General features: G+C 35.4%; 1 non-coding gene across 1 annotated transcript; it reads right to left on the reverse strand.

Moving 5' to 3' along the window:
* Positions 1-9,582: 9,582 nt before the first annotated feature.
* Positions 9,583-9,689, reverse strand: LOC114385536. Its single transcript, XR_003660906.1, has one exon. It is a non-coding gene; the product is annotated as a small nucleolar RNA R71 (small nucleolar RNA).
* Positions 9,690-12,051: the final 2,362 nt, after the last annotated feature.

Below are 12,051 nucleotides of genomic sequence, written 5' to 3' on the forward strand. Positions count from 1 at the left end.
TAGGGCATGTTAGTGAAAGAGGTTTAGTGAAATGGAAAAACAAAACTTGTTGAATGGTGACAAATTGGACAAACTATAATTTTGTGGTCATTGCATATTAGGTAAATCATGAAGTGTTAAATTTGGATCCGATATGCATGTTTCTATTAGGCCCTTTGAATATGTTCACTTGGATCTTTGGGGTCTTTCAAAGGTGAAGACACTTAGAGGGGGTTCCTACTTTCTCATCATGATTGATGATTTCTCTAGAATAGCGTGGATCTATATTTTTAAAGATACAACTATAATGTTTCAAAAGCTTAAAGAATGACACACTCTTGTAGAAGTCAATTAGGAACTAAACTGAAATTTTTAATGACTAAAAAGGGCCTAGAATTTGTTTTAGAGTAATTTAATGAGTTTTTCAGGAAACATAGTATTAAAAGGAATAGGACTGTGGCATAGACTCCTCAACAGAATAGCCTAGCCGAGAGGATGAATAGTACCATTTTGGAGTGTGTGAGGTGTATGCTTTTGAGTGTAGGATGCCTAAAAGTTTCTAGGGTGAAGTTGCAAGTACTGCAAATTATTTTATTAACAGATGTCCATCTTAAGCTATAGAATTCAAGACACCTATGGAAATGTGGAGTGGTAAACCGACATATTACTCTAATATTAAAGTATCTAGTTCTCTACCATTTGCTTTTGTTAGACAAGACAAGCTAAAGGCTCGAGCTATGAAGTGTATCTTTATTGGTTATCTACATGGTGTGAAAGGTTACAAGTTGTGGAAGTTAGATCCTGATGATTAAAGAGGCTTTATCAATAGGGATGTCACATTTGATGAGACCAAAATGGGGATGATGTGCAAAGGCCTAGTTAAAAGCAACTTAGAAGCAGAAAAAGAGAACGCTCAATTTGAGGTGGAGTCTCCTACTTGTGCTACTAAAGATGGCAATCCTCCACCAATAAATGTTGTAGATCAACAACCACTAATAATATTAGACCATCAGTTGGTTAGGGATAAAGAGAAGAAGATGGTAATAGCTACTAAGAGATGTGGGTACATTGATCTTATTTTCTATGTTCTTAATATGGGTGAAGAGATTCAAGACTCGAAACCAAAAAGTTTTAAAGAGGCTAAGGAAAGTGAGGAATGTCAAAATTGGTTGCAAGCGATAAATGAAGAAATGAAGTCCATGGCAAAAAACCTGACTTGGAAGCTTGTGGATCTACCTAAGAATTAGAGGGTAGTTGGATGCAAGTGGATCTTCAAGAAAAAGGAAGGCATTTCGGGTGTGAATAAGGAGTGGATTTGTTATAGTGAAAATTTTCACTTGTGGTAAAACATTTTTCTATAAGGATTTTGATGGCAATTGTAAATCAATGATATATAGCTAGAGCAATTGGATGTGAAAACCACTTTCCTACGTGGGGACTTGGAGGAAACTATCTATATGCAACAATCAGAAGGGTTTGCAAAGGACAAGTCCAAGGTATGTCTCTTGAAAAAAATCCTTTTATGGTTTGAAACAAAGTTTGCATCAATGGTACAATAAATTTGATGGCTTTCTTTTGAGATTGGGATTCTTAAGGAGTAGTTACGATAGTTGTACTTACATTTTAAGAAAAGGAGAGAAATATGTTCTTTTCTTGCTTCTATATGTGGATGACATTCTTATAACTAACTCTAGCAAGGATGACATTGGCAAGCTCAAGGAAAAGTTGAATTCATAATTTGAGACGAAGGATCTTGGCATTACAAAGAGGATACTAGGGATGGATATTGTTAGAAACCGAGAGAAAGGGGAATTGTTCTTATCTCAACATGGTTACTTGAGGAAGCTGGTGGAATAGTTTAGGATGCACCAATCGAAGCTGGATAGCACACCTTTGGGTCACCACACAAAGCTTTCTATCACACAAGCTCCTAGCACCGATGAGGAAAGGAGTAAGATCGGTTCTATTCCCTATGCTAGTGGAGTAAGAAGAATCATGTATGATATGGTTTGTAGTAAACTAGACTTGGCTCTTGTGGTTAGAATTATTAGTCATTTTATGGAAAATTCGGGTCAAGCTCATTCAGAGGATTTGAAGTAGGTGTTGAGGTATTTGAATGGTTCTTTAAATGGTGGTTTGAGGTACAAGACAGACAACTAAAGGTGGATATGTTATTAAAGGGTATCAGACTATGCGTGGAATGTGGGTACAAGGAAATAATTATCCAAATATGTGTTCACTTTGTTTAGGATTGCTATTTGTTGGAAAGAAACCTTACAACCGGTGGTAGCTTTATCTACAACTTAAGCTGAGTATATTTCTCTTGTGGAAGATGTTAAGAAAGCTATGTGGCTAAGAGGAAGGATTGGTGAATTGGGAATTAAACAAGGATGTGTTGCAGTCCATTGTAAAGTGACAAAAATAACACAAGAAAAGGGGGTTGAATTGTGTTTTCATAAACTTATAACACTTTTTCAAAATAACTTGTATTTTATACCAGTTGAGAAAGTAATAGTTCAGAATGAAGAACTATTTTGAACTCAGAGCGAAAGTTCAAACAATTTCTGGAAAAAGAATTTTGTCATGTCAGAAGTTTGTTTCAAAAAGGTTATTCATATACAAAGGTTTGGTTGTTTTGTTCCTTTTTGAAAGAGTGTTCAAACTTAGTGTCTTCGAAACAAAGATGTGATTTTGTAGTAAAAATAGTGCAATGAAGAAGGAAAGGGAAGAAGATGATGCATAAAGGTTTTATACCAATTCATCCCAACCTTGAGCTACGTCCAATCCTCATCCTTTAAGATGAAAATTTCACTAACACAATTGACAACTACTAGATCATCCAACCACTTTATTTCAATAACTTTATAGCAACCCTATTAGACTTCACACTTAGCCCACTGCTAGACCAACAATCCCATTGGTTTACACTTTGCTAGCCACTTGTTGGACTTTACAACAAGGTTTTGTGTTTAACTGCACACAGACATATTCTCCTTACAGGAAGGGATTTCCACTCAAGAAATGCTCAAATCTCACTTCTATCTACGAACTATTATAGATCAAAAGCAAACATGGAAGTGGGTCTCTCTCTCTCTCTCTCTCTCTCACTAAGAGGTGTTGAAGCAACAATGACAAATTCTCACATAAAGATGTAGCTTGAGATTTTCTCTCTCTAGATAGCTTCAACTATTTGCACTATTCTCCTTCAAGTCTTTTTAAACTTCCCAAGATAGTCATTGGAATGGAGCCTACACAACCGATAAAGATGATAGTTGTCCAGACTTAATAGTCATGCAAAACTGTTATGAAGTTTCCATTTTAAGGAACACTTATGATGAGCATTCTGAAGACATGTCAGAATGGAAATTCTGATGATGTTGAGGAAGAATTTTTTTCTAAGATGGATCCTTCTAATGTAGATAAACAGGTATGGCTTTATAAGGAATCATAGTTTCACCAATCTTAACACATCTTCATAGCACAAAGCATTCTGAAGTAGAATGCTTCACAGTTTCTTAAGTGAAGGTACAATTGCTGGAGTGTTATAAGTGTTCCATCCTTGAATTAGGTTGGACAATGCCTTTAGTCTTCATTATGATGTTGCACATCAAATCTTCATAAGGACAACACTCAAATTTCAACTAACTAAATCTTGAAATGCTTTGAACATTCATCTTTTGTATATGGTTGCATAGGAAAGATGACATGTCTTCAACCTCTGCCTTTTGATGAGTTAGCATTCTTTAGTAACTTCATATAGAAGACAATATGTTGCCTTGAGGTGTAGAGACAAACAATTCTTAGTTCAATTCTTAGAGTCATATTCTTCATCATTTTGATGTCTATGTTGTAGCTTCCTTCTAAGGTTGATAGCTCCTTTGTAGCCTTTGATAAATCTTCTATGTAAGGCCTTGTTATTGTCTAGAACTTTGACAAGATCAAGTTCTCAGAGGAAATCACAAATCTTCATCATGTTGATAGGCTTCAAATAGTCTTATGAGGTTTTTACTCTTGACAACAATTCTGAGATAACCTTCTAAGCTTGTTCTAAGCACCTCAGAATGCATGCACATATCTGTTTTTCATAAATGTTTTAACACTAAAACACTTCAGAAAACAATTCATTCATTACATAATTTCCCTCATCCTTATAATTTGCATTGCTAATGGTTTGCCATAATTAAAACTTGGGATGTGGATTGACGCATAAAAATAGTGCTCACACAAGGGCAAGTGTACTCTATGCAGTAGTAACAGTAGACTAAAAGCCCGATTATCAAACCTTAAAGACCAATTGTATTCCCAAATAGTCAAAATTATTAAACTAAAAATTTGAGACAATTTAAAAGAAGGTTGAATTAAGGATTAACTAATTTATCAGAGTTACCTAAAAAATCATAATCAAAGGAAAACTAGAAAACCTATAAGAAATTAACATAGACATGCCACAAAGGGAGAACGATGATCACAATCCATCCTTATGATGTTACCCACGCTTCAAAACTCTTAAAACCCCTCAAATTGCTCTCAAATTCGTAAATTTGATAAAAGATAAAAAGATATAGAAAACTACCCCTATTTATAACTTCTTAAAGATATCAGTCAAAAAGACACACTATGGCCATGGTGAACTCCACTATGACCATGGTCAAAAACTTGTGACTTTGAAGCTTTAGGGCCTTGTGGAATGACTATGGCCTTCATGGAGTGGACTACAATCATCATGATGTGACTATAGCCATAGTGAGTTCACTACGACCATTGTCAAAGGGGCATCATCACATTACCAAGGCCATCATGTTCACCACGATCATGCTGGATGTACTACGACCGTGGTCAAGTGATAGAGTCTTCAAATTTTCAGGTAAAAGTGTAATTTTTCACTATTTTCACTTAATTGAGCGACTATGCATCTGCAAGACAAAACTAGCTCCCAAACATGAGTTTTGCCAAAAAAAGTGCATGCAAATAGCACAAAATATCACTGCAAAAGTGGTTTATTAACCTCCCCATACTTGAGCTTTGCTTGTCCTTAAGAAATTATTCTAGTTCTCTAATCAAAATAAATTCTTCCAAGTCAAAACTCATGCATCAAAAACCCTCATTTATTCAAAAGTAAACTCACACATTAGGGCATCAGAAATTGACTTAGGAATCCATCATCCTTATAATCAACACATAAATAGTCTTAAAGAGATTCAAGTTCACTCTGCTCACCATCTCTCGGTGTTATACAAATAGACATTCACACTCAATATCACAATTCAATGAACAAGTTCATGACTCTGTAGATTAATCAACTTAACTTAAATAAATCCCAAAATTTCAGAATAAGTGAGACATATTAGGTTGTAATGGACCAGACATGTAATAGAAGGTAGGTACTGAAAGAAACAAACTAACAAAAGGCTCTAGTCAATCATATGAAAACACTCAGAAAGCAGAGGAACTTTTACCTATTTTTGCACCTTTCTTTTCACTTATACTTTTGATCCATTTTTCCTTCTCTCTTTTTATTTGCTTTGGGGTAAACTTTATTTATTTTATTATTATTATCATTAACCCCTTTTTGTTTTTTTATTTCACTTGAGAGAAGTAATTAGGATTCATTCGCCGACACAACCCGTAATGTACATTAGCTAGTTCCCCATTTTTCGTCAATTGAACTTGTTTTGAGTAGGTAATTCAAACCTAATTGCTGGTATAGATAGTATTGAAGGTGCAAGAATGAAGGTGATTGACAAACGTCAAATTTATCAGATTTTCATATGCATTTTATGACATTTATTTGGCATTTTAGTTAACTTTAGGCCTTGTTTTGAATCAAATTAACTTTAAATTCAGTTTTAACTTTGTTTTAGGTACAATTTTATGTTTTAGTTATTTTTAATGAATCTTTGATAGTTTTTAAGCAAAAAGAAGTCGTTCTGATAGGAGTTATAGAGGCCCAAAATCAACAAAAACTTATGGAAGGAGAAATTGCAAAAAATTAAAGATAAAAGCTAGGAAAATCAAGAGCAAGATATTTTTCAAAGATAAATCAACTGAAGAAGAAGATAATTACTCGAATTAATTATAGATATTATTTGTTTGTAATTTCATGTGATTATCTCATTAATTAAACCTAGTTATAATTCTATAAATGGGAGGCTAGACATTCATGGTAACATGCATAAGTCCCGAGTAGTTCTTAAAATTATATTTTAGACTTCCACCTACTAGACATCTCCATTATTCCATTAGACATTCTAGGTTTCATTGTATTATTTTTATGAGTGCAACTCCTTCCACATAGGAGAGGAAAGGATGAACCTTGTTTCGCTTTCATTCTATAAATTCAATACTTCATCTTGAGTTCTTTATTTGTTTTTGTACTTAATGCTTTTATTTGATTGACCATCTTATAGATGAATTCAAGAATTGACTTGTGCTTTGGCGAGTCTCGTTGAAACCTGGACATGAATCAAGTACTTATTTGGGATTATCTCTAAGGATAGAATAATCTCGATTAAGTCTTGCTAATTCTCAACCTTTAATGCTTATTGCTTGTGTCGGTGTGTTCAAGGGATTGGATATCGGGCAAGTAGTTTAGAATCGACGACCATACGAGAGCTGGATAGAATACATTAGTGAATTGAGGATGAGCATGAAATATGAGTAGAGAATTGTGAAGTTACAATGGATCAAGAGAATTCCAAGTTCAAACCTAGACATTCATTCATCAAGATCGATGTTGCCATCCAAGTCTAGTATTTCTATCATTACTTAATTATTTTTTTATTACAATTTATTTTGTTATTTATTTCATGATAATCACACAAAAAATACAAAAACCTAGTTATTAGTTAAATAATTACATGAAATCCCTCCTTTATTCCTTTGGGAGACTACCTGGATGATAGTTCAATTACTACATCATGATTGGGTTACACTTGGCTTTTACCTAAAGCTCACCAACATGGCTCTACAATTTTCCGATGGTTCTAAAAAGAAAGCACTGTGGAAAATGGTAAATGTGATGATAAAGGTAACTCATTTAACATTTATAACTGATTTTTTTGTCATATATATATAGGAGGACCAGCAAGGTCCAACCATTCTAGGAAGATCCTTCATGAGAACCGTTCATGCAACCATCAATGTTCGTAAAGGAGTGATGTGTCATCATTTTCTCCTATTTCTTAATCCTTTTTGTCACCATTTTAATTACTGATTAAACTTAATTGTCAAATTAATTATGCAGTTTTATCATTTGGGCCTACTGGATTAATTTTGTGTTTTTAATTTAATTTCAGGAGAATTATAAGCAATTTGGCTTGAATCCAGAATTTGGCTTGGACTTGAAGAGAGCAGACTATTTTAATCTACCAAATCTTATCTTATCTAGATTTTATCTCATCTAGATATTATTTCATCTAGACTTTATCTTATCATATCTAGATTTTATCTCATGTAGATATTATTTCATTTAGATCTTATCTTATCTTATCTAGATTTTATTTTATTTATGGGCTTGGACTTAAAACAAATTTGTAAGCTTTGGGGCTGAGAACATATATAACAGCACCAACGTTCTAGTTTGAGCTCTCTCTCTTTTTTGTTTTAGGGAGAAAGAATAATTTTAGGTTTTGCAAGTCCAGTTTTTACTATTTATGTAGCAATAAAATTTCGTTTTCTACTTCAATCTACAATTTTGTTTCTACTGATTAATGGAAGGCTAAGTCTCCAGCTTTGTTTTCTCTTGAGGATCAAGCACAACTCTCTTTGAGGTTTTATTATTTCTATTGAATTCTGATCAATTTTTCCTCTTCACCAATTACTCTATATTTGTTGCTATTAATCCATGCATGCTTAGTGCTTGATTAATTGTCTCTGCACTTAATTTACGTTCATGCTTAATGATCAATTTGTTCATGATTAATCGGTGTATGTGTTGCTTAATCACATAATGAATGCCTTATGTTAAATTTCGCTTAGTAATTCAATTTAGGGTTGGATTAAGTGGTTGAACTGATAAATGATAAATCTTCGTAACTTAGGATAAGAGACTTACTTGTGAATCAAGGGGAAATAACATGTTTTAATTCTGTTAATTTCTAATTCAAATTTGCTTGCTTTTTAATTTACAAAAACAAACAACCCACCCAATTCATCACTATTTTATTACTATCTGTTATGAACATTTGGTTGATCATTGCTCGTTGGGAGACGACCTAGGATCACTTCCTAGATACTGCATTTTTAATGTTTATTTGATTCGGGTATGGCCTCGATCAAATTTGGCGCCGTTGTCGGGGAGCAGTGGGCCAAAGGTTCATAATAGTGTTTAGTTATCTTATTTTGTGTAGCGTTATGTTTTTGTATTTCAGTTGGATTCCTTGTTTAGTGACTTTTTTAGCGACTGTTTTAGTGATGGATTCAGCGACTGATTCAGCCTTTTGTTTTGCTGTGAACAGTGCTAAGCTGTGATTAGCGACTAGGAATTAGTGACGGATTTTGCAATTTAATTAACGATTTTTGTCTTGATAGTTAGAGTTTTTATTTTTGGCTGAATTTTTGTGTGGTAGCTTCTTTTGATCCATATTTTGTGTGAAAAATACTAGGAGCACTTGGTGTGGCATTATTTGAGAGAGACAAAAAAATTTGGAACTTGTTTTTAGCAAAACTTAAAACGGTCATAACTTTTGCTCCGAGTATCAAAACGACTATTATTATATATGCATTTGGGGTAAATAAAATTTCCCATACTGTGGGAACCGGCTAAAGCCGGTTGGGGACTCCCAAACTCCAAAAATCAGCCGTTTACTAAGTTTTTTTTATTTTTTTATTTTTCAAGTATTATTGTCCTATCTTTCTAAACTTTGCTTAGGTAGTTTTCATAGTTAGACTTTGAATTTTTGTTTGAAAATTTTTGTGCTATCTTTTCATGATTTTAGGGTGTTCCTCACAAAATTTCAGCTTATTTTGATATCGTTTGAGTATAGTTGTAGTTTTACCCCCTTGTTAGGTGTTGTTGAGAAACACATTATTTGCTGCATATAGTGCATGACTAGGAGCAATCCAGGTGATTTACAACCCTTCGATCCTGAAATAGATAAAACCTTTCATAGATTAGTTAGGCATAGTGTGCATCTTGGTCATTTTGTGCATTTTGAGCATTTTGTTGAGGGTGATTTTGAATATTCTGATTTTGAGCATTCCACTACTAATTTTTATACTAAGAACATGGCTCAACCTCCACCTCGTGAGAGGACTCTTAGGGAGATGGCTGCACCTGATTTCACTTATGAAAGCTTGTGCATTCAATATCCTGATGAGGGTGTTCCATATGTTCTCAAGACTGGACTAATACATTTGTTGCCCAAGTTTCATGGTCTTGCAGGTGAAGATCCTCATAAACATCTTAAGGAGTTCCATATTGTTTGTTCCACCATGAAGCCCCCTGACGTCCAAGAAGATCATATCTTTCTAAAGGCTCTTCCTCATTCTCTGGAGGGAGTGGCAAAGAATTGGCTATACTACCTTGCTCCCAGGCCTATTTTCAGCTGGGATGACCTTTAGACGGTGTTCTTGGAGAAATTTTTCCCTGCATCTAGGACCACTGCCATCAGAAAAGACATTTCAGGCATCAGGAAACTTAGTGGAGAAAGCTTGTATGAGTACTGGGAAAGATTCAAGAAATTGTGTGCAAGATGCCCTCACCACCAGATTTTTGAGCAACTCCTTCTTCAATATTTCTATGAGGGACTTAGCAACATGGAGAGGATTATGATTGATGCTGCTAGTGGTGGAGCTCTTGGTGATATGACCCCTACTAAAGCTAGGGATTTGATAGAGAAGATGGCTTCCAACTTCCAACAATTCAGTGCAAGAAATGATGTTATTGTCCTTAGAGGAGTCCATGAGGTGGCCACAGATTCATCTTCATCTACTGAAAATAAAAATTTTGAAGGAAAACTTGATGCCTTGGTCAACCTAGTAACTCAGCTTGCCATGAATTAGAAATCTACACCTGTTGCAAGAGTCTGTGGTCTATGTTCTTCTGTAGATCACCATACAGATCTTTGTCCTTCTTTGCAGCAATCTGGAGTCAATGAGCAACCTGAAGCTTATGCTGCAAACATTTATAATAGACCTCCTCAACAGCAAAACCAACAACAGCAGAATAATTATGATCTTTCAAGCAACAGATACAATCCAAGTTGGAGGAATCATCCAAATCTGAGATGGACAAGTCCTCCACAACAACAATAGCTTGTCCTTCCTTTTCAGAATGTTGTTGGTCCAAGCAAGCCATATGTTCCTCCTCCAATACAGTAGCAGCAACAACAACAGTAACAACAAAGACAACCAGCAACTGAAGCTCCTCCTCAACCTTCCTTAGAAGAGTTAGTGAGGCAAATGACCATCCAAAATATGCAATTTCAGCAAAAGACAAGAACCTCCATTCAGAGTCTGACAAATCAGATGGGGCAGATGGCTACTCAGATGAACCAAGCTCAGTCCCAAAATTCTGACAAATTGCCTTCACAAACTATGCAGAATCTGAAAAATGTGAGTGCCATCACCTTCAAGTGCCTCCATCAGTAGCAGCACCTGTACCTAAACCTGTCAAGCTTCATTCTACACCTAAAAAAGAGGATGAGATAGTTGCACAAAAGAGAAAGCTTCCTAACAAAAATTTTCATGTAGGTGGACCTTCTTCTAGTAATTCTGACTTACAGTAGCCTACCATCCCTCTTCCATTCCCACCTAGAGCAATTCCAAACAAAAAAAATGGAAGAAGTGGAAAAGGAGATCTTGGAGACCTTCAGGAAAGTAGAGGTGAACATACCTCTGCTAGATGTCATCAAGAAAATTCCAAGATATGCCAAGTTTCTAAAGGAGTTGTGCACCCACAAAAGGAAGTTCAAAGGCAATGAACGAATTAGCATGGGCAGAAATGTGTCAGCATTGATAGGTAAAGTTGTTCCTCACATTCCTGAGAAATGTAAGGACCCAGGTACTTTTTGTATACCTTGCATTTTTAGGAACAGTAAATTCGAGAATTCCATGCTAGATTTAGGAGCATCAGTTAGTGTCATGCCTCTGTCCATTTTCAATTCTTTATCTCTTGGACCTTTGTAATCTACAGATGTGGTGATTCATTTGGCAAATAGAAGTGTTTCTTATCCCGCAGGTTTCATAGAGGATGTGCTGGTTCGGGTTGGTGAACTTATTTTTCCTGATGATTTTTATGTGCTTAATATGGAAGAGGGATTTTCCCATGGTTCAGTTCCAATTATTTTAGGCAGGCCATTTATGAAAACAGCCTGAACCAAGATAGGTGTTTATGTTGGCATATTGTCTATGAAATTTGGTGATATTGTTGTTCATTTTAACATTCTTGATGCCATGAAACATCCATCTGAGGATCATTCTGTTTTTCATGCTGAGATAATTGATCAGATTGTTGATGATTATATGTTTGATTTTGATTCTCTTCATGGTAAGAAACATTCATTTTTATCTGATCTGCACACTTGTCTTTCCTTATGCATTGAATCTGAATCTGAGTTTGAATTTGAACTTGTATCTAATTTTTATGCTGAGAATGAATTTGAATTTGAGTCTGGTTCTAACTTTCTAGGTGTTGTACCTCTTGATGTTGATTTTTTAGAGTCAAAATGCACTAACCATGTTGCAGGAAGTACATATACTTCTGACTTGCTTTATGAGGTACAGGCTAAGGAACCTTTTTCTTCTCCTACCCTAGTTCCTCCCACTGTTCAGCCACCACCCACACCAGAGTTGAAGCCCTTACCTGCAAACCTCAAATATGCTTACTTGGAGGACAAGGAAAAATTTCCAGTGATCATCTTTGCCATTGGATGGACTTTAGTAGACATTCCTGGTGTTAGCCCATCTACATGCATGCATAGGATAATTTTAGAGGATGGAGCTAAGCCAGTGAGGCAGCCACAGCGGAGACTCAATCCCGTTATTCTAGATGTGGTGAAAAAGGAAGTGACCAAGCTCTTACAAGCTGGAATCATCTACCCCATCTCTGTCAGCCAGTGGGTGAGTCCAGCC

Source organism: Glycine soja, chromosome 14 (assembly GCF_004193775.1).
Source record: "Glycine soja cultivar W05 chromosome 14, ASM419377v2, whole genome shotgun sequence".
Taxonomy (NCBI): Eukaryota; Viridiplantae; Streptophyta; class Magnoliopsida; order Fabales; family Fabaceae; genus Glycine; species Glycine soja.